At 33.7% G+C, this 23,380-nt stretch overlaps 1 protein-coding gene across 9 annotated transcripts in view; it reads left to right on the top strand.

Moving 5' to 3' along the window:
- The window catches only part of Ih (hyperpolarization activated cyclic nucleotide gated potassium channel Ih), a 934,537-nt gene that overhangs the window by 318,545 nt on the left and 592,612 nt on the right, over window positions 1-23,380 (top strand). The window lies entirely within an intron of this gene.

Genomic DNA, 23,380 nt, shown 5'->3' with positions numbered 1-23,380 from the left:
CTCTTTTTTCCAAGGCACTCATTTTTTCTTTTGTTTACGGCACATACGAATCGATTAGAAGCCAAGTAGCTAAATACATTTGTATCTTAATGTGTTAACGCAATTGTAAAGAATTATACTTTCTTCCTTTAAATATCTGGAATATAAGTTTAAATAATTTCAATGATAAACTCTAAATCTATTGTGGTACAATTAATATGTGGAAAACAGAGAATAGGTGCACTTCCGGATTTCTATAAAACTATGGTTGCATGAACATTGTTGTATGAAACTGAGTTCTGAACTGATAAAAATTAAAAGTTAGATATATAGGGGCTGATAATATTAGAAATGAAGATATCACAGCCGAGGTAAACATTTTTAATGCATTACTAAAATAAATTGTTATACATTCTAATTGATGAACCTATAGCTGTAGTTATGAGTAGTAAAAATTAATAGAAATTGAGATTGAATTAAATAGTAACATAACATAGCAAGTAACTAATTATATAGATCTTTAACATTTCATTTCGGAATAAAAATCAGATTTTGACACAATAATTCGAAGATATAAACAATATCAAAAACAAAATTAAAAAATCGCGTAAACTGGTCATGATGTATCACTCATATGGAAGACGAGACCTATGCCGCTCAAAACGAAGATAACATGAAGATCATTATAAAAATTTGAGTTTCCGAAGACAGTACTAATTGCGGTTCTAAAATCCTCATAGGCTTCTATATGTTCACGATGACAATAATGCAAATTAAAATTGCGCGATTGAGAATGGATTCTGGATGAGAAACACATTCATTTTTCCAGCATATAAATATGTACCTATAGATACAGTAAGAAGACTAGTAATTAAGCGTTGGTGGGAATAAATTGTATAATTTTCCTGGAAGACAGAGTAGCTTGCTAAAACCAAACCTTTCTGCAATAAATTATTTTCATAACTGTATCGTATTTATAAGAAGATAGTAAAGTATAAAAATTTGTGAAACTATTAATAGGCCTATTACTACCACTTATGTATCATTTTTGGAGCGGTAAGTTTATCTCCTTTGTCTTGCTAATCTTTCTTCTATAGAGATATACACTTGTTACTGAATCATATGTAATTCATGCAGAATCTACTTCCATTTCCTTCCTGGAACTTCAGTTTTTAAATTATCCATTCTGATGGAAATGATTCATCACAAATTAGAACTCTTCTGTCGCCTCCTTTCTACAAATCCAGGAAAATCATAAAAACTTATCGGTACGTAGGGGAGAGTCGGGTAGTATCGGACATCGGATAGTATCGGACAGTGCGTTTTTTTCATCTACCACCATATGGTAGTACCTGAATGACATGGTTACGTTTCTCTATGCGACATTACTGAAACGTGACCATGTCAGTCAGGTACTATCATCGTGTGGTAGATGAAAGAAACTCACTGTCCGATATTACCCGATGTCCGTTACTACCCGACTCTCCCCTATGTGCTGCTGAAAATCGTAATAGACTAAATTTTAGCTGTAAATATACGAATCCTCGGACACAGTTCATAGTTTAATCTTTGGCAATATTAAAGACCAAGCCATTCAATTATGATAAGCACCCTATTCTTAGATTTGCATCTTTAAATAACATTTTGCGAGATGTAATAAGGCTGGTGTGAAACGGAAATCGAAGAATATATTATAGAGCAATTTTATTTTAAAATGTTTATTTTCGCATAATAATAGGCCTATTGCTATTGTGACGACAATGATGTAATACTCCAGTAGTTATTTTAAAATTATTCAATACGTATTGTAATGTACAAGGTACTTTTGTTAGTTATTCAAAATCGTACATATAAAACATCTTCGGCTGTGAAATAATTGTATTGCAGTTATTACAAATGGGTAAACAAAAACATAAAGAGTTATTGTATCTCGACTTCATGGTGTTAATTTTGTTCACCATTGTCTTTTGGTCGCTCCTATTTGTACAGCATATACACTGCTGGCAGGGAGCACGAGAAAGAATGCAAAGTCATTAGCTCGCTATTTCTTATACGATGGAACAAATGTTTAGAAAATGAAGTGATTTATGGAAAATAAAAATAAACATAATTATTAAATTACAATCAACGGGGGTAACATTGACCCATTAAGGGTAACTTTGGTCCTAGAGAGAATGTATATTTGAATTTTTATATCTCCTACAAAATATGGTATACCTTAATAGTTAGCCACTGACATGGCTCAGTCGGTTAAGGCGCTTGCCTGCCGGTCTGAAGTTGCGTTCGGGCGCGGGTTCGATCCCCGCTTGGGCTGATTACCTGGTTGGGTTTTTTCCGAGTTTTTCCCCAACCGTAATGTGAATGCAAGGTAATCTATGGCGAAACCTCGGCCTCATCTCGCCAAATATCATCTCGCTATCACCAATCTCATCGACGCTAAATAACCTAGTAGTTGATACAGCGTCGTTAAATAACCAACTAAAATAAAAATCTTAATAGTTCAACTGTACTGTGTAAATGGCAGCTTCAGTCAATACAGTAGTTTAATCAAGTTCTTTTAGAACTTACCTGTAGGTAGCAGCACTATTTTAAGTGAATCAACTGCTTGGTAGTGTGACAAATATTCTGGAAACTTTTATATGGTGTAATTGTATTTTCAGGAGTAAAAATTTGGCATGTACCAAGAAAGTTGCTAAATATGATTGACAAAGTAATTTGTATTTGAAATTTAATACATTATTTGCCATATTGATTAGATATATTTTAAAAATAAGAAAGACTGAACACATAAAAATGTGCCAGGAACTAAATCATATTCAAATTAATCAGAGGAAAAACTAAACCAATGCTTAGATGGCATCAGGAATGGTGTAAAACACAAAAGGCAGTAGCTGCATATTTTAATATTCCACATAGTAACATAAAAGATAAACTCAAAGGCAACATTAATGCGAAACCAGCCCGGCCAACAATATTCACAAATTAAGAAGAGGATGTACATGTAAGACATCTCAGAAAGATGGCATAATTAGGATTGTCAATGGGCGAACAAAATCTACGAATGACAATAAAGAGTTATCTTGACAAAACAGGATGCACCCAGTGACCATTTTCAAAAACAATTTACCTGGTTACGAGTGGGCACAACTTTTTCTAAAACGTCATCCTCATTTGACAGTCAAATTGTTATTTATTTTATTATTATTATTTATTTAAATTTAAATATACAGAATACAGAATATAATTACAACTATAGAAATAGAAATAAAATAATACAATCAGTATAAAAAAGGAGATACAGCAATATTAACAAAATTTGAGGACCGAATTGTAGAGCATTATTAAAAATGATCGTGCAACCATTGGCGAACAGATTATCAATAAATATAATAATAAAACATAAAATACATCATTTTCAGTAAGACCTTGAATTTGCGTGTTTTCTAATAAAATATGCACTGTTCTTAATTAAACTGTCATGTGAGTATCATTTCAGTGCACTTTATCATATCACTTGGGTAAAGTAGTAATCATTTTCGGGTTACAGTGGCCCAGGATGATCATAAATGTAGTACACTGTGCAAGTTTGAAAGTTGGGGCAAAGTTACCCCTTGTCAAGGTAACATTAGCCCATATTAAAAAAAAATATGAACTCAGATGAACATAAAGCCAGAGTGCGAATTAACGGGGGGGGGATGGGGGGATTGGGGGATTCCCCTCTGTAGGAAAGTTATCCCCTCTCATAAATTCATATCGACATCCCCGCCAGGGATAACTTCTATCCCCCCCTCACAATTTTTTATTGGGTTATTTTACGAAGCTGTATCAGCATCTCAGGTTATTTAGCGTCTGAATAAAATGAAGGTGATACTGCCGGTGAAATGAGTGCGGGGTCTAGCACCGAAAGTTACCCAGCATTTGCTCGAATTGGGTTGGGGGAAAACCCTGGAAAAAACCTCAACCAGGTAACTTGTCCCGACCGGGATTCGAACCCGGGCCACCTGGTTTCGCGGCCAGACGCGCTGACCGTTACTCCACAGGTGTGGACCACCCCTCACAAAATATAATTGTTTTAATACAATATATGTACTTTATAAAGTAAAAAGTAAGCAAAGAAAATAATATTTCTGTATTATCATCACTTGCAGCTGACAACAGTCAATAACTTAGGAATTATACATTTTATCTTAAGCCTGTTCACAGATATAATTATTATGATCAAGATGCAAGACAAGCAACTCAGTGCAATCAAGCGTTGAGCCATATAGAATGAGGATAATAATTTTATATATGGTATTCTATATCTAGGATTCTATTCCCACCTCATCAGAAATCTTAATTCGCACCCTGCATAAATCAACATATTTTAAGTGTTTTTGGAGTCAATATTACTTCATATAGAACTCCTAAAATGTTTCATTAAAATAAATTAACAAACACATCAATAAATTACAAAAGTTTACATTTAAAATAGTAAACAAAATTGGACCAATGTTACCCCAGTTGACGATGCTATCAGTGTAAAATTTCAATTCTCTATTCTGGATTATAGTTACATTTTATCATCATCATCATTATAATTACAGTATTATTATTATTATTACTATTATTATTATTATTATTATTATTATTATTATTATTATTATTATTCTGCCTTTCCAAGGATTGGGGTTTATCCCGTTCCGCGCCAAAGACATTTATTCTTGAAACTGGTCTTTCCATCTGGTTCTTGGCCGTCCTGTATCTCGTCTTCCATTTGGTTTATAAAATAAAGCTTGCTGTGGTAGTCTGTCAGGGAACATTCTGTTGACATGCTCTTGCCAGTTCTTTTGGTACTGAATTGCCTCTTGCACTATGCTACTTCTTATACCCAGTGCCGTTCTTATGTCAGCACTTCTCACTCTGTCTCTTAGAGATACTCCTAATAGCCGTCTCATAAATCTCATTTCTGAGCTTTCAATTTGATTTTTGTCTCTTTTCCTCATTATCCAGGTTTCACTACTATGAAGTAACATTGGTTTCGATACTATATTATGCAATCTGAGTTTGACCTCCTTCCTCATTGAATTTCCTAAGTATCTGTTAATATATCCATTTATTGAATTATATTTTATTACAATGTTGTCAAGATCTTGGTTATTATTATTATTATTATTATTATTATCATCATCATCATCATCATCATCATTATCATCATCATCATTATTAATGTCGTCAAATGTATAAAACTACATGTTCAATGACGGTCCTGTTACATTCTTGTTTCTCAGGTACACGCCTTAACTCGTACAATAAACAGTCCATTTAATAATAATCATTACCTATACTAAGTACATTTTTAATACTTGTCGACTGTTGTTAAATCTAAAACATTGTAACATTTTATTTACAACTACAGCAATCCAACTTTTATAACTTGACTTTCTCTTCGCATCTCATTCTAATTATGAATAAAAATTGAACTTATTTTTTTTAAATTACTTTCACTTAAAGTTCCACATAATTTCTTATACGCTATCCTTTTGTTTAGTTTTAGAATTTTCTGTTCTATTAGGCCTAATAATGATTTTCTTAAGATTTCAGTTTCCGGATATAATAACATTATGTGCATCACGTCTTATTTCTGGCTGTTTCTTAATTTATATATTCCTAATCGCCACCATGCTGAACACAACCGTCTTCATTGGAGTTAACTCTTATATATTCTTCTTCTCCCCATGAACGTTTCATCTCCCTGTAAGTAATTAACGACCATAACCTCGTTAAACCACTATAAAGTTTTTATCTGTTTGTATCATTGTTCCTCTTATATATAATTCTGCATACTAAAGTTATAATCACTTTCTCGATTTTTTGACATACTTTGACATACAGGGTGAACCACCCAGTGCTAGACTCCTAACCGCACTCACTGAGGCTGATTCATACGTAACGACGCTACCATATGCGGAGGATTCATTCCGCGCTTTTGCAGTTAGTATTGCATAATGATGTACTTATCGAATTCACTAGTCATTTTCGAAATTACGTCCTTGTGTGATATCCGGCAGACTGCATACCTCCTGAACACAAATACAGCAACTCGCCGCAGTTCAGTCTCCGAAATGGCACGAATTTATGTCATGTAACGGTTGTTCGTGAAAACGTTGTGAATTTTCAGTGTTCCAGTAACTATTATTTTGAGTGTTTACGTAACCACTGCGGTGGAGCCATGCTTCGTCAATATAAACAATTAAGATGGGGTCAAGTAGTCCATTATACTGTACACTGTCTGTTGGAACCATACAAAACCTAAGTCTGCTCTGATAATCGGATTCCGTTAAACTCTGAACTACACGAATTTTGGAAGGTTTTAATTTTAATTGCTTCGTATCTCTTGTCACTATACACTATGCTACCTCTACCTACACCGCGAGATGATGTCATAGGACTTCTGTTTAGTCGGTGGCCACTTTTATCTAACATCTCCTCAGTGAGAACACGCTTTACACACGTTCGTTTCTCATCCAGTACTGATCCAGTTGTACAAAATTTCTTCACTAGATTGTAAATAATTGCTTTAGAAGGCTCTGGCGAATCAGGGAATGACTGACGGAAGTTTGTTTCTTTCTCAAAGATTCGTATTTCCTAAAGTTGTCGTAAATAAACACTCGTTGTTCTAGGCTATATTTCATAATGGACACACTACTGCACTCTAAATGTACGGTATACAGCTGCACCCTCACTGTGTGAACGTGTTTACGTAACTAAACACGAAAAGTACGCGAGCAAGAGGTCTGATCACTGAGATGGCGCAGCAGTTACTACGCATATAACTTTCCGCTGACGCCGATCTAGCTCTGGCTGATTCACTCTGTAGTACCAAATCTTGGTCCATTGACATTTATATTCTAATCCGTTTAGCCATTCGGTTTCATTTTCGTAGAACACAAAAATTGTAAAATTTTTTCTCAATATTATTGACTCTTTTCTTTCTAATATACATTATCTCAAATATTTAATTTCCCTTACTAAAATAGTCCCATCCCACTATGCACACCCATTTCATAATGTCTAGCCGCTATATTTGAAGAACTTCAATAATTCTTGAGAATATTAAAAATAAATAAGAAGTACTTTCAAGGCGACCTATGTAGGCTTTACATTGTATTGTAAGTGATGTCCACGGTCTTCCACCTGTGAAATTCTTGTATTGCTTACCACAGTCATATGAGAACAACACACAGGCACATTAGATACAGAACACGCTGAAAGCAGAACGACACAGTGTGGATTGACTTCATGTTACCTGATCCAGTGATCAGTAATGAAGTATCCGCAACATGTACTACGAGCAGCAACTTGACAGCTGACGGCTTCTCTTCGGATAAATCGACAGATGGCTGATCCTCCCATATACAGAGTGTTGGGCCATTTACCGTGGCGACCTGTATGTTTTCCATATAAATCAACATTTGAGAATTACATTAAAACAGAAGAGAAGGAATGTAAATGATGCTAACTAAATAAAGAATACTGGGTAACATATTTACAAAAAAAAAATGTAATGCTATTCCTCAGTATCATGTCAAATATAAGTTAAATACTCTGTAACAAATGTATTAGGCAACAGAATCTTATAAAAATTTTAAAAAGAAAATAAAAATTAGGCTAAATGATAACAACAGTAATTATTAGTACTGTACATATACCGAACATCGTTTTTATCTGTCCAAGTGTGTGGTTCAGAAGATGTAGGCAAGCAAAAGGCGTGTTTCTTTCCTTTGAAACAATTCATCGTGTAAGAGATACGTAGAACATGGAGGTATATTTGCGGTCTTCGATATCGCTGCTGGTTTACAATGGGAGGTCAGTAGATCGGTAGACCGGTCTACATTAAACCAATATGATGATTATGATGATGATGATAATGGTGATGATGATAAAGAGTAACGGACAACTTGATGAAATTCCGCAGGAGAAATGAAAGCACGTCACTTTTGTTCACAACTAATTTTATTTGGACTAATCGGACTTTAACTTGAGACGTCAACTTTAAAATCAAATGCTCTAGTGATCTAGTCGTTAAATGTAAATACAGTAGAGCGTCTCGTTTAGGCAGAGTGAAAACGTAAACAAATTGCAGATATCGTGTAGGGGAGGACGAGCCGTAAGATAAACACGAGGGCTGCACAAGGTTTTAGTTACAACATTTATGGTGGAGCATTAATTGAAATTGTATTTTCCAAAAACACACAAAACAAAGGAAGACAAATTGCATATCTTTATCATAGACACATTTTAACAAACAAGCCATTTGAACGTTAAAATAATTCAATATAACAAATCAAATTTTGCTACTTATATGTAGTTGCTTTCAAGCAGCATTTTTTACAGTCATCAATTTCATTCTCTTTATGACTAACGTAATACCACCGTCTTCTGCGGTCGAATTAACAAAACTACAGTATTGGTCTGAAGTGACAACACTATTTCCTAAACATAATAATTATCCCTTCTCAAAGTTCAATTTATTCAGGTACTGTACAGAAGAAGGTGATATTATGTTAGTCATACAGAAAATAAAATTCATGACCGTAAATTTGCTGCTTGAAAGCAACATCATATAAGTAGCAAAATTTGATGTGTTATATTGAATTATTTGCTTGTTTGTTAAAATGTGTATATGGCAATGTTATGCAATTTGTGTTCTTTTGTTTTGTGTGTTTTTGGAAAATATAGACTAATTTCAATTAATGTTCCGCCATAAATGTTGTAACTAAAATAGAGTGACCAGATTCCCAAAATAAAAAACGGGACACTTATTAAAGTTGACATGAATCAACATTTTATCTAAAAATTCATTACTACTTGTATTTATATAATGTCAGTGAGAAATGAGGTCCAGTTTTATTTAAGTAGACCTAATAAATACTATACTATTTACAATAACTAGACGATAGGCCTAATAATTATACATAATAGAATAGCATGGATACTTGGCTTAAGTCATTGTTAACCATATTTTTATATTGCAACTAGTCTGGGTTAATGAGCCTAACTTACCTGTTTAAAAATACTTCAGGTTAATTGGACCTTACATTATATCCATGTCACTGTATTCTGAACTTGTTTCATAACAAAATTGTTTGTCTCATATTACCTTTTAGCCTAACTATTTTAACATTCTCCATGAAGATCAACTGTACAATCAGCATCATATTTCTTTGATGAGTGAATTTGCTCTAGTGTTGGTCTTTCCTTCAGAAAACGATAGAAGTCCATGCAAGACACATTTTTGAAATTAAATTTTGTGATTAACATGGCCTTTATTGAATTCATTATGGTGACACCTGATGGAAACAATATAGAATCAATCAATGTTTTACGTGACTAATAAATTAATTAATAGAAAAATAAATATTTCAACAATAATTTAAGGAAATGGGATGCCATTTTTAAAAAAACGGACCATTTGACGTCCCGAGCATACTTTTCTCGGGACAGGAGCAAAAGACTAAAAAAAAAAAAAAGGGGATAATCCCGTTAAAAACGAGACGTCTGGTCACCCTAAACTAAAACCTTGTGCATCCCTCGGGTTTATCGTACGGCTCGTCCTTCCCCACACGTTACCTGCACTTCGTTTTACGTTTTCACTGCGCCTAAACGAGACGCTCTACTAGAATACGATTTTTTTTATTTGACCAAATTTAAGAAAGAAAGAAAGAAAAAAAGAAAGAAAGAAAGAAATAAAGAAAGAAAGGAAGAAAGGAAGAAAGGAAGAAAGAAAGAAAGGAAGAAAGGAAGAAAGAAAGAAAGAAAGAAAGAAAGAAAGAAAGAAAGAAAGAAAGAACTCTACGTATATGAGTTTTTATTTTAATAAATATTTGGTAATTTTATAACCGAAAATTCAAAACATTGAGAGAAATTTTTATAAAATAATTCTGTATGGATATTCTTTGCTGAAATAAAGGACGGTTATCTTTGCGCCACATGCTATATAGGTGTAATTTGTATAAAATTATTCTCTTAACTTTAGTTAGCGTTTGAAGATGTGGATACTTAATTAGCAATAGTTACACGTAAATGAGAAATTAGTTATAGTCCAAGATTTAAATTAAATAATTTTACATACAATAAAATAATAATGATCACTGAGCAACAAAGGAAAAATAACAACCAAAATAATAATAATAATAATAATAATAATAATAATAATAATAATAATATTATTATTATTATTATTATTATTATTATTATTATTAAACACACCAATAAGTAAGGACGATGAGACTCATGACGTTATACCGGAATGGACCAACAAGTGGCCCTTCTGCATGGAAACTAGATTATTAAGGTTAGTGTTAAAAATAGTACTATGATGAACATGAAAATGATATTAATGGCAATGATTAGTATCTAAATGACAGGCCTAATTACGATTATGATGACTATGATGACATTGAGTCCCGCGCCGTAGCGTGGTCTATAACTAAAGCATCATGCCTAGGACTTGCGTCACGGTAACCGCGCTGGTTCGAGTGGTCCGTCATCAGAAAGAAATTTTCTCAAGTAATTTCGGCCAGTGTATGGAACCGGTTTCGCCGGCAGCCGGCTGGGCGGTCATGGCCCTTCTTGGACTGTGCATTCTCGGATTTATTTATTTATTTATTTACTTATTTACTTATTTACTTACTTACTTATTTACTTACTTACTTATTTAATTATTTATTTATTTACTTATTTACTTATTTATTTATTTATTTATTCATTCATTCATTCATTCACTCACTCACTCACTTACTCACTTATTTATTTGTTTGTTTGTTTGTTTGTTTATTTATTTATTTGCTAATATGTTTTCGCGGGATATCAGCCGAGTTAAGATTTTGGAATGCTCCAAGCTTTCGACTGCTATCTCTGCAGCCATCTTCTGGGAAGTGATGTCCGAACAGAAAGTCGAAAGGTAATATAGATGTTAGGCTGTCTCAGGTGAAACGGGACTGGTTGGCGGATCGGCCAATCCGGGGCTGGGAATTGTCATTCGTAAGCTCCGCCCCTCCCGGGATTCCTATGTGAAGTTTGGCGGGCGGCGAGCCCTGTTCCGCCGGTTGGAATCGGTTGCCGTCCTCGGTCCGTGATCTTCATGACCTTGATTGTAAGAGGGCCTAAGTTGGTCCAAGGCCGATGTCCATGCCTGACTGAGCTGCAGTCCACCGTCCCTGTTGGACCAACTTAGGTCCTCTTACAATCAAGGTCATGAAGATCACGGACCGAGGACGGCAACCGATTCCAACCGGCGGAACAGGGCTCGCCGCGCCGCCAAACTTCACACAGGAATCCCGGGAGGGGCGGAGCTTACGAATGACAATTCCCGGCCCCGGATTGGCCGATCCGCCAACCAATCCCATTTCACCTGAGACAGCCTAACATCTATATTACCTTTCGACTTTCTGTTCGGACATCACTTCCCCGAAGATGGCTGCAGAGATAGCAGTCGAAAGCTTGGAGCATTCCAAAATCTTAACTCGGCTGATATCCCGCGAAAACATATTAGCCAACCAACGCCGAGAAAGCCTCAAATCATACATATTTATTTATTTATTTATTTATTTATTTATTCATTCATTCATTTATTCGTTGATTGATTTATTTACTTATTTATTCATTTATTTATTTAGTGATTTATTTATTTATGTATTAATTAATTAATTAATTAATGTATTTATTCATTTATTTATTTACTTATTTATTTATATATATATATATATTTATTTATTTATTTATTTATGATTTTGTTGAACAGTATTAAGATGATATTTTTTGTAAAGAAGAGTTTGCCTAAAGAAGAAGATGGTGACGATGTCGTAGAATAAAATATATGGTGGTATTTGTTATTATTATCATTATTATTATTTTTATTACTATTATATTATTATTATTATTATTATTATTATTATTATTATTATTATTATTATTATTATTATATAAAAGTTGTGTAGGCCTACTCATTTCGATAGTTTTTAATCTGTTAGTTTATTACATTGTAGTTTTCAAGATTGGGAGACGTAATAATTTGTGATGATAGAAAAGTTGCATCTCTTTCTTTTGTCAATAAATGCAATAAAAAAACGCGATCATTATTGCGTATTGAGAATTTGTACCGACGTGAATTATATCTTAAATTGTTTCCATTCATCAAGAATAAATTTTATGTATATTTTGTTATCGGTCCTTGAATGAATTTAAGAAGCCCAAAATAACATTTTCTGTATTTCACTATTTCGTTACTATTTGCTTTTCAGAGAAATTTAAGAAAGCTATTTTCAGTTATATTTATTTCTTATAAGAATTAAGGCTGTGAATAGCTTAGATTCTTAGAACATGCATTCACTGGTTCGCGAACCAGAATTGGCTCGAAACCTTCTCTCAAACGCTGAGGGATGGGGCTGTGATCCGCAGTGCTGGCCTATCACTCGTTTCGTATCGTATAAATGAAACGATCGGTGGCGGACTTCGAGTTGAAACGTCGTCATAGCGCTTTCAAAGACATTCAATCACTTAAACGCAAGTTTCATGATAAATGTGAAGAATTATTTTTCTGTGTTGTCAAACAAGAAAATGTTCTTTGTCATTTACACTCAAAAATATTAATCGGTGCCCAAAAAAGCAATTTATAAGGCATTACATGACGAATCACAAAGATTAGAAGAACACCATAGGCTAAATACTTTATTATTATTATTATTATTATTATTATTATTATTATTATTATTACTACTACTACTACTACTACTACTACTACTACTACTACTACTACTACTAATATTAATATTGTTAGCAACAATAATAAGTATGGCCATTCAGTGTTTAATAGTGAATGTTTCTAGCGAATGTAATAAAGATAAATTTCAAGCGATGAATTCTGTGATTCCAAGGAAAAAGGTGGTGTAAACTTTTTGGCAAAAATGAGATTTTGTGATATTTTGTGTATCCTGATGGTATTTTTATTGTGGCAAAGGTGATATCTATTACTTATCTAACCCTTTCTTATGAAAAATGATTCCTATGATTTTATATGGTCGGTCGAATTAAAAAAAAAAGAGAGAAAAGAAATGGCATACCGTACTACATTTTGCCTTGAATTCTGAATTATTCTAGTACTATAATATTTCAGATCGTTAAAGCTTAAAATGGATTTGGAAAATATTTTGGAAGAAAGAACGTCTACAGAATCTGAAAAAAAAAAATCAAAATACCGATTAAAAAGTCCTTGCAATTTACGTTTTATATTTGGAGATTGCTCTGGCTTTAAACCATCCAATGGCAAGAAATTCATTGAAACCTCTTTGGTGAAAGTAGCTGGAAATATTTTCAGAATGCCTACATGATTTTAAGAGAACACTTATCAGTCCAGGCATAGGCTACATTATCAGACGTTTCAGTCTTTCAGCCCGAGTTCTAAAAAGAATCGATTTATAGATTTCAGAAACTTGGTAAGTGATTCAGAGCTCAATTTTCAGCTCGAATTAATATGCATACTAAATTATACTTTTTTTTAAACATCTGGAACAACGCAAATTGGGTATTGGTATTTGAAATTTTTCAATTGTTAAGAATACGAAACTTGTATTATTTGCATCTAAAACTGAGATCATCTTCGCATCTACTTATTTGTGTCAGTTCTATTTCGGCAAAATATGAAGTATGCAAAATCAAAATACAGATCGCTTTTGAGAGACGAGCCAATGGCTCAATTGAAAATGGCGGTAACTGAAATAAACCCCGTTTTCATGAAATGATGGTAAATGCCATAGAAATTTACATAGTATTGAAATCTAGTAGTCCTTTAAATTATGAACTGATAACATTGAATTAAACTAAGAATCAGTAATCCACCATTTCTCTTCTTATTCGTTCACTTCTTCAACTCTGAGTTCGTTTACATACTGCCTGTCTTTAATGGCTTTGCGGGTTGCTTCTTAACTGGTTCGGGGATCCTAATATTTTGCCCATGGCTGGCTTAGAATTTCACAAATATTTGTGTATGATATGGAACTGATAGTGAATTGTTGAGGTAACATGTTATGGCGTCAGTAGTAATTTCCATGAGATTCGTCTCAACTCTGATTTGCACTCAACGCGTCTGTCCCCAGCGTCCTCGTTTCACTCCTTAACTTACTAATTCGGAGCGTCACAGTGACCCGGTCCGCTATGGTTTTTGTTTACCATCGGTCAGAATTGATCGAGTCTTCGTGTTTCGTTCTTATGTTCGCTCGGTACGACCCCTGAGATCACGGTCAGGTGCCTAACAAGTTCTGAATGTTGACCCTGAGTACGACTATGTGCTTGTCAGCCCTCTGGATGCATTGGTAATTTCAGCGACTTCTCATGCTGTGACAGTGACATCTATCACATCCTCTGTCTTCATCATACAAACACGCCAAGCGACTGCATCTCTTGTTCAGAGTTGTCAACTTTACTACTCCAGAGCCTTTTTTCCAGTGCCAAATAAATACTGCAAAAAAAAAAAACAATGGTTGCGAGTGCATTTTGTTTCTGTCCAGTCAAATGCTCTCTATGGTTTGACCCCATCTCTCAAGAGAGGCAGTTTTAACCACTACTGTAACAAAATTTAACCAACTCTATCTGGCCAAGTGCCTTTCCTGATGTAGACTACTCGCTCGCTCTCTTCAGACAGATCATTGCAACAATTTTTATCTACCGTAATAAGAGTTAGAAAATTAGTATTAGCTCCAGTATCCTGCCACGCTTTTTTCCCGCGTCTGGCGTTGGTTCTCTTAACACAGACTACTCTTCTTCTTCTTCTTCTTCTTCTTCTTCTTCTTTTTATTCTTCTTCTGAACAAAACAAGTATTACATCTGTCTCTTTTCTAATCTTCCAACACTTCTTTTCCTTTGAATTGCGTAGAAATCCTATTTTTTAGTAACCTATATTTAATAATTTTCTTTACATATTTAAGCATTATTTCGTAATTTCTTCTTGTTTGAATTACTAAACTTGTATCACGGAATTTAAATTTATTAATGCTCTCCAGGTTCTTCTTTTTCAAAATCTTTCGATCCTTTGCGTCTCACTGGTCCGTCCATCTTCTTTAGCGTCTTCCAATATTTATTTTTCCTCTCGGATTGTAATTCAGAATTGTAGTTTCTTCCTTCCTTTCGGAGTGACCTTTCCCATGCTTTTTTATTTCCTTCCACTTTTTTTATTAACTTTTTAGATTCGTAGGCGATTCCGAATTTCAACCTTATGAAGCCTAACCCTTCTCGTAACTCATAGACATGCTTTTAAATACCTTACTTCATTTCTGCTCTCTGTTTCCTGCTTCGTAGTTTTGATTCTTAAAGTCCAGGTTTCACTGCTATTATAATCCCCATGGAACTGCCATAGATTTATGAAACTTAATGTAGGCCTACTCTATGTACTGTACTTCCTCTAACCTTACTCTTTAACATTCTTTTAATAGTTTTATGTATTTTATTATTATTTTTATTGTCTTTCCTCCATCAGTCTCTCTTACATAGAACATGACTCAGCCTATGAATTTAGGAGCTTACTTATTACATGTTCTGAATTTTCACTATCAACTTGCATCTGACTGGAAATCTTCCTTGATATGCCATTGACTTTTCTTAACAGAAATGTGTAGATTATATTCTTTGGTGAGCTGCTGTAGTCCGTTAGAAGATCATTTTTATTATTACTCGACCATAACCTAATGCGGAGTAGCTCACCGCGTTAGTGAAACAGAGCTACCCTCTAGCAGGAGGCCTTTGCCCTTCAAGGGACACATTAGGCTATTATTATTATTATTATTATTATTATTATTATTATTATTATTATTATTATTATTATTATTATTATCCTCAAAGAGTAGAGAATGAGCTCCATCTCCTTCGATTGTCAGGTATATTACCATAAATTCTCCTTAAAATCTTTCTTTCTCAAATCTTAAGTATTTTTTATACCTGTCAAGTTTGTGTCTGATTTATAGGTAACTACATGCCTGATTTTAGAGTACAGACTACTGTTATAGGTATAATATTTCCTGCAGAGATGCATTCTGTAATATCTATTTCAATATCTTTTTGGTTAGTTACAAGATAACAGATATTACAAACGTTATATTTTTTTTAACCTTTTCTATTTTCAATCCTTTCGTTAGGTTCTTCTCTTCTTCGTTATTAACCATATACTGGGTGAACAGTATAGAACAGAACAGGTTTCACGGCCGACCGGCTATGCGCGCGGAGGTGGGGGAATGAAGGCCGCGCGAGGCCGTGAAACCTGTTCTGCTCTATACTGTTTACCCAGTACTTAGCTTTCTCACTACACTTTTAAGAACTGACTTGTCCCCCACGATGCTGCGTCTGTGACTACAGTGCTAGCGCGCTAGCCTTCCATCCAGACGGCCCGGGTTCGATGGAATTTGTGGTGGACAAAGGAGACATTGCGGAGGGTTTTTCTCGAGGCACTCCCGTTTCCCTCTATCATTCCACCAACACTATCCACCTTCCCCTCATTTCATCTATCACTCGCAATAGTAAAAATAGGCTGGGGTGAAGTCTTGGGGGTAGTACGGGTTTCTGATATTGATATAGGAAGGGCTTCCACCCAGGCACCTTTCGGACTTTGACTGTACCTGAGTGTACGAACCCGTCCAGGGCCCAGCCCACGTAAAAGTCAAGCCATGTTGTACTGTACGAAGTTCCTGATGGATTTATCTTTAATCTTCTAAGTACTTTTGCAAACATACGTTAAACAGGCTTGCATAGAGTGGATCATTCAGTTGTCAAACCCACGTTCATGTAATTAATAGGTCCAGTTGTTTGAATTAACCAAGCATAACGGACCTTGAAGTTGCCAGACTATGTTTTTCGAGGAACAGTATAGTATTTTCTATTTTGTTTCGCGTACGGTATAATATAGGTAGCGTACAGCAAATGTTCATGGTTTTCGTTGTTTCAGTTAATATTGAAAATTACTTTAAAACTTTAAATTTAAAATAAAAATACAAATAAAATTCACTTTCCTTAAAAATCCCCCTAGGTAATTTTATATTTTACTAGCATTGATGTTTGCCCAGTTTTCATCAAATGAACCACATGAGTGAGTCAAAGTTGGAGGAACAGAAAATTGTTGCAGAAATGAATCTATACTTTTACCAGCATTTAAGAGATTAGTTTAAAAAAAAAAACAGTTTTTTTTTAGAAAAACTCAAGTTAGAAGGTTTTCAAGTAATGAAAAATTAAAAGGTCACTTTGAACGAAGAATAGCTGATTCCTCTTTTGGAACCAGGTACACCGGTGTTTAAATAATCTATATCAATTCTATGTAATTCAAATGGCAGCAATAAGTACTGGTATACAAAAGAATTACATGATGTTTACAAAGTTTGTGCAAGTTACTTAAAAAAATAAATTGTTTGATTTCACGAGTTAAGCTGCTCTCTCTAAATTGGAATGCATTACTGTGAGAAATTTTCAGTTTTTTTTTATTCTTGAGTTTGGCTGAATCACTTTCTCTTGTTGATAACTTGTACTGATGATATGTAGGCCTACTTAGGAGAAAGTTGTCTGTTCTTGAAAGATAGGTTCGTTGTGGATTTGATTGGTAAAGGAATACTTAATTTTATGAAAGTATTGCTTATAATAATGCTCTGTTAAAAGTGGAAAGAAAGAGCAGTAAGAATGAAAACCGATCAGTTTCAGTTCATTGATAGTTGCAGTGTGTGCATATATATGCTTAAGTGACAAATAGTACCTTAAATTTTTAGGTAATACTTGCTTTAAGTAATACTAAATAATACATGTTAATGTGTTTTTATACAAATAAAATATATTTTCCGTCAGATTCGACTATCTGTAATCATCTATTTAGTCTCCAGTCCACAGTAGTCATAAATTTGTTCGTTATTTTCAATTTGAGAATCTGGCAACCCTACATGAAGTAATCTGCAACACCCGACACGTTCTTCATAACCCAATCACCGTGAAAGCATAAAATCTGGCATAGTAGGCTATTTCCCTTACTTTGTCAGATTCTCTGTCGAGTCTCGCAAAATAGCATTTCTGACAACTTTTAACCAACTCTTGTTCTTTCTGTTGTGCCTGGCGTCGCTCCGCTACTGTTGCTGTTAACTTTACTGTGACATCTCTCGTTTCCTTGTCCGTCTTCTGTTGCTGTCAGTTTGCGACAACAAAAACTACGAAGTGGGGAAAACATGTTCTCTGTCCGTCTCGCCTTGCATTTTCTCTGTTTCTCTTTGTTTTCAAACTCAGCGTCCGTGATCGAAGCGTTGCTTGTTCTGTCTAACACAAATAATTACCGGTGACTCCGCTATTTAATCAAAGATAATGCTGCATTGAATCGTTTAGCTTCTGTTTCGCCCGCTTTATCTCTTTGTTTAACTACTTTTCTGCTTTTTTGCCTGTTTGTTTCCGTGTCTCTTCAGTTAGTAATTGGCCGATTGGTCTCTTGTACATTGTTAGTGAATTCTGTTGCTGAAGTTCTTCTAAAGATAAGAGATTTTAGGCGTTTATTGTTAATGTTTTGAGAAGAAAGACTGGACTACACAGCGCATAATAACAGTGTTGATTTTAATATGCGGGACCCGTACCTGTGTGCGAAAACAAATATACTGAAATTTACATGCAAATATGCATAAAGAACTTGACTTTTATTGACAATTTCTAAATGATGAGTCTAGGTTTATAATCCTTATCAAAAATTATATTTATTGGAATGATTATTTTCTATTAAGGGGTTAGGTACAGCTTGCAGCAGTAAAAGTTTTGGAAATATTCAACATTTTTTCCTCCACTGTATCTTGTACAATAATGAAAGTTGGTATGTCTAAAACACAGTCCTTCTGCTATAAAAATATTTTTAAGATTAAAAAAAATATTTATATATATATATATATATATATATTTTTTTTTTTTTCAAAATTCAAAATGTTACATTTTACTGTGTAGTGATCAAGTTGGTAATGAAAGTTGGTATGTCTAAAACACAGTCCTTCTGCTATAAAAATATTTTTACGATTAAAAAAAATATTTATATATATATATATATATTTTTTTTTTTTCAAAATTCAAAATGTTACAGTTTACTGTGTAGTGATCAAGCATTTCCCTCATAACTCTTAAACTTGTTACCTATTTCATGTTGTCTCTTTTTTGTTTTATTGCTGGAAATCATGTTTACACTATCATGCTCTTTCAACTACATTCCTTAATAAACAATGTTTTTTTTTTATTTTGCGTTAGATGAAAATACTGATATTTGACCTTTTTTTAAATGAATTTATTTTTTATCAGACAATCTATCAAAGGTAGGGAAGTGATCTTGCATCATATTGCAGATATGTCATGCATAAATACGCACAAACAAATTCATCACAGAATGTTGGATAGTTTTTGAGTTATGTGGGAAGCGCTTCATCACTGCACAGTGAAATGATTATTGAAAAAAAAATGTAAATAATTTTTTAAAATCATAAAAATATTTTTTTATATAGCAGAAGTACAGTATTTTACACATACTAATTTTCATTATTGTACAAGACACGGTAATGGAGGAAAAAAAATATTCATTATTTTCAAAATGTTACTGCTATAAGCTGTACCTAACTCCTTAACTTAAATGTATGATTTTCTTTGATATTAAGATGATGTTCGCTACAGAGGATCTATAATTTCTGTTTTATTACTAATGAATTATCTAACCACTCTATATCAACTCAGTGGTTAGCTAGATGATATCCAGATTATATTTTGGTGAGATAAGTCCGATGATTCGCTGTGGAGCTACTTAATATTTGTAACCGGTGTAACAGACACGCTCATTTACCTTTAGGCCTATGCCACCTCGATGGCAAATTCGTATTAGTTTAAAATGGTACTGATTTAAATTGTATGAGAAATGTTCAAGGTCATGTAATATTGATCAGTTTTCAAGCTCATGTGAATGAACATATCCAATAATGTAAACAAGACTAAACTTTAATTAGTAGCAAGCGTTTTCTGTCATTTTCAACTTATCTATACAGTAATAATTTTTTTTAATTAAAAGCAACGAAAACTTACATTAAGGCACTTTTTTTACAAACTTTTACTGTCATATTTGCCAGTCACGTGACCATATCTTTATGTCTGAAAAGGATCACGAACGACGTGAACGACACTTTAAAGTCTGACGATATTCTTTACATTATATTATGTTAGGGGAAAAGTGGAGCATATTTTAATTCAAATTTAACAAGCATGAAGACAAACACTTTAAAAGTGATTTTGTCTTCATATTTTACTCACATGGAGTACGTTGTTCATGGCCCATTATGTTTTTGTTTAGAATCATATTGAATCTATTACACTCTTTTGCACTTCCTAAAGAGTCTCATTTTCATTAATTTAAATTTGAAATCAAAATCTTTTCCTTTCCTGAAGATCGTCGGAATACTAGCGGTAACTGAATTCGCTTTTTGTCAAGTTATTCCGAGCTGCAAGTCGTGCACGGAAAATGTAGATTATTGCGATTTAATTACCTCCTTTGTAAATTCATGTTTTGTGTATACAGTCAATAAAAATATGATAAACGAGTAATGAAGTGAATCAATGGAAGTTTTTCTTCAGACGTATAAACAAATTTTCCTGCCTGGACAAATATAAAACATGTCAAAATCTTTGTAGCACCAAACAAACATTGCTACTCCACTACTCTTGGCACGCTAATTCACAGAAGTCCTCCGCTGAATTATTAATTTCCTTTCGTGATCAATTCAGCGCACTTCACTGATATGAATAATGTTTATAGAATAAAAGCTAAAGCGTAACTCTACCCATCACAGTCTGACACTTCTTTAGAAACCAATTGAAATTTTCCACTCATTACTGTAGTGTAACATATTGGCATATTTAATGACTCTGGCTTTGGTATTAAATACAAACTCATCTATACGAAAAGGGATAAGAATATTTTAGAAATGTCAACAGAATATAAGATAGTAACGGTTGAATTTAAATTTTTTGTTATGCAAATGTTCGCTGACGACCATAACAGATTTTTATATAGATTTTCCTGAAGCTAAAGAATAACAAGGCACTGTACACTATAAAGAAAGCTCAAAACAAGAAGAATTCTGCGATGTTGTACACTGGAATTTAACAAGTCCATAGTTAAAAAGTTAACTCGGTGTGCAGATTTTTTCCGGGCAATATAATGAAAAACATAGAGAAAAGTCCCTTATAGCACTTAAAATATCCGTTCCTCTCAAATGTTATTTAGATAAAATAAATGTTATAAACTAATATGGAAACTAAAATATATTAATGTAATTGCTGTGCCACATTATGTTTATGTATGTATGTATTTATTTACACTGCAAGTGGGCAAGCACCCGGTGGCAGTGGTATATACAATATAAACAATACACAATAAAATTTACAATACACAATACAATTTTACAACACACATACAATTTTATACACAATACAATAAGAATACACAATACAATTTAACACAATAATAATAAAACATAAATAAAATACCTAATTTTACAATACAACCTACATAATTATGTATAGGTCCTACATAAGTTTCAATAGTCTTTCTTTCACTTTACTCTCATCTCATTCCCTGTAGTGGCACTATGACGCATTTCACTGACACTTTAGCACACATTTCACTGACACTCTGTAACACATTTCACTGACACTATAGAACACATTTCATTGACGCTATAAATTATCGCTGATCGGAACTGTTCACTGCACTGTAAAACCATAACTTCACTGACTCACCTCGCTTCACTGATACATCAGTTCAAATAAGTCAAATAATTACATCCTTATGCATACTTATAAACAGAATTACATTTAAACTAGACATTTATAGTCTAAGGCCCTCTTACACGCTATTTTTAAATAATTTACAATTCAAACCAAGGAAGTAAACTCGTCAGGCTAGATAAATACATGTCACCTTAAAAAATTAAATGTTGAATGTCACCTTAATTTTAATTTTCACTTTATACACAAATCTTTAAATTATTCTTGAATCTCCTTAAGGAAGGACAGCCCTCAATGTGCAGAATCGAGACCACAAACTTAGTGAAAATCAGGTACCGGTAATGAAATAACATAAATAACAGCATTCGAAACAATTGTACGTAATTCAAGAATGGACTCGGAAAAAAGAAAAAGTAACATTAGAAACCTCTTTGAGGGTGAAGATATTTCCTTTACGCTTCATCAAGGCTCATATAAAGGCACTAAGATGGAGGACTATGTTTTCATGATCTTGAATGAGTTAGTGCAGCTATCATCAGCACAGTACACCCTCGGGCTAGCGTCTCTTACCCGCGGATAAGGCCCATCACACACTTTAAGAGATCTCGCTAGCGAGAAAAGTGTTGCGAGAAAGAGGCGAAGAGCCTTCCTCCACAACACGTAGCGAGTTCTCACTATCACAGATCACACCTCGCTATGATCATCTATGCACTGCCTTCATACAGAGAGTAATTTTCTGATTATAGTAATCGCTTGTTGGGGGAAAATATTATAGATTATGTATTTACTCATATTGTCGAACTTAAATATATAACCTGTAAGTATATTGTCGTACTTTACAAATTATGTACGAATGCTACTATGTTAAATCTGAATCTTCAGACGATGAGGAAATGGAGTTATATGAACATATTTTGTTATTGAAAGGAAAAAGTAGGCCTAAAAATTAAAGCCAGATATATCTGGAAATTACGTTGTATCTCACGAAGATAAGGACGAGTTTCGGTCACTGATTTCGATTTGGATGTTGATACGTTTAGGCGTTATTTCAGGATGAATAGACCTCTGCGAGTTTTTTTTTTCTTTTTGCCATTCATGATATGATAGAAAGGGCGCAAATAACCATAGTAGCTGACGCGCACTTTTTAAACCCCATTAACAACAACAACAACATATGATAGAGGATTATTTGCTATGTTGTGATTAAAATTATGTAAATTGTTAAGACATAATTGATACATTATTTCAAATGTTATAATTTATTAATACTAATAAATCTCACCAAAATAAAATATAGCCCTATTTAATTTCAGATCATCTGATATTAAATTTGTCTGCACATTTCTTCTTTAAGTTTCGTGTTTTTATAGTTTTCATCCCGTGTATCATATAAATAGGCCTACGGGTGACATCGTACGAATTCGATAAGTTTCTGACTGCAATTATCAGCTATCTTTCCTCATTGTCAATGAAAACAATACAATTCATCGTCACCTGTCATATTACTTCTTCATCTTTTTCTACGTTCAATCGTCAAAAAGAGTATGAATGTCAAATATCTTTGATAAATGTGTCAAGAAAATTCTCTGAGCTACCGATTTAAGCGAGA

This window comes from Periplaneta americana, chromosome 3, assembly GCF_040183065.1.
Source record: "Periplaneta americana isolate PAMFEO1 chromosome 3, P.americana_PAMFEO1_priV1, whole genome shotgun sequence".
NCBI classification, from domain to species: domain Eukaryota; kingdom Metazoa; phylum Arthropoda; class Insecta; order Blattodea; family Blattidae; genus Periplaneta; species Periplaneta americana.
Note: the sequence above shows the minus strand (reverse complement) of the source record. Positions and strands in the feature narration are given on the sequence as shown.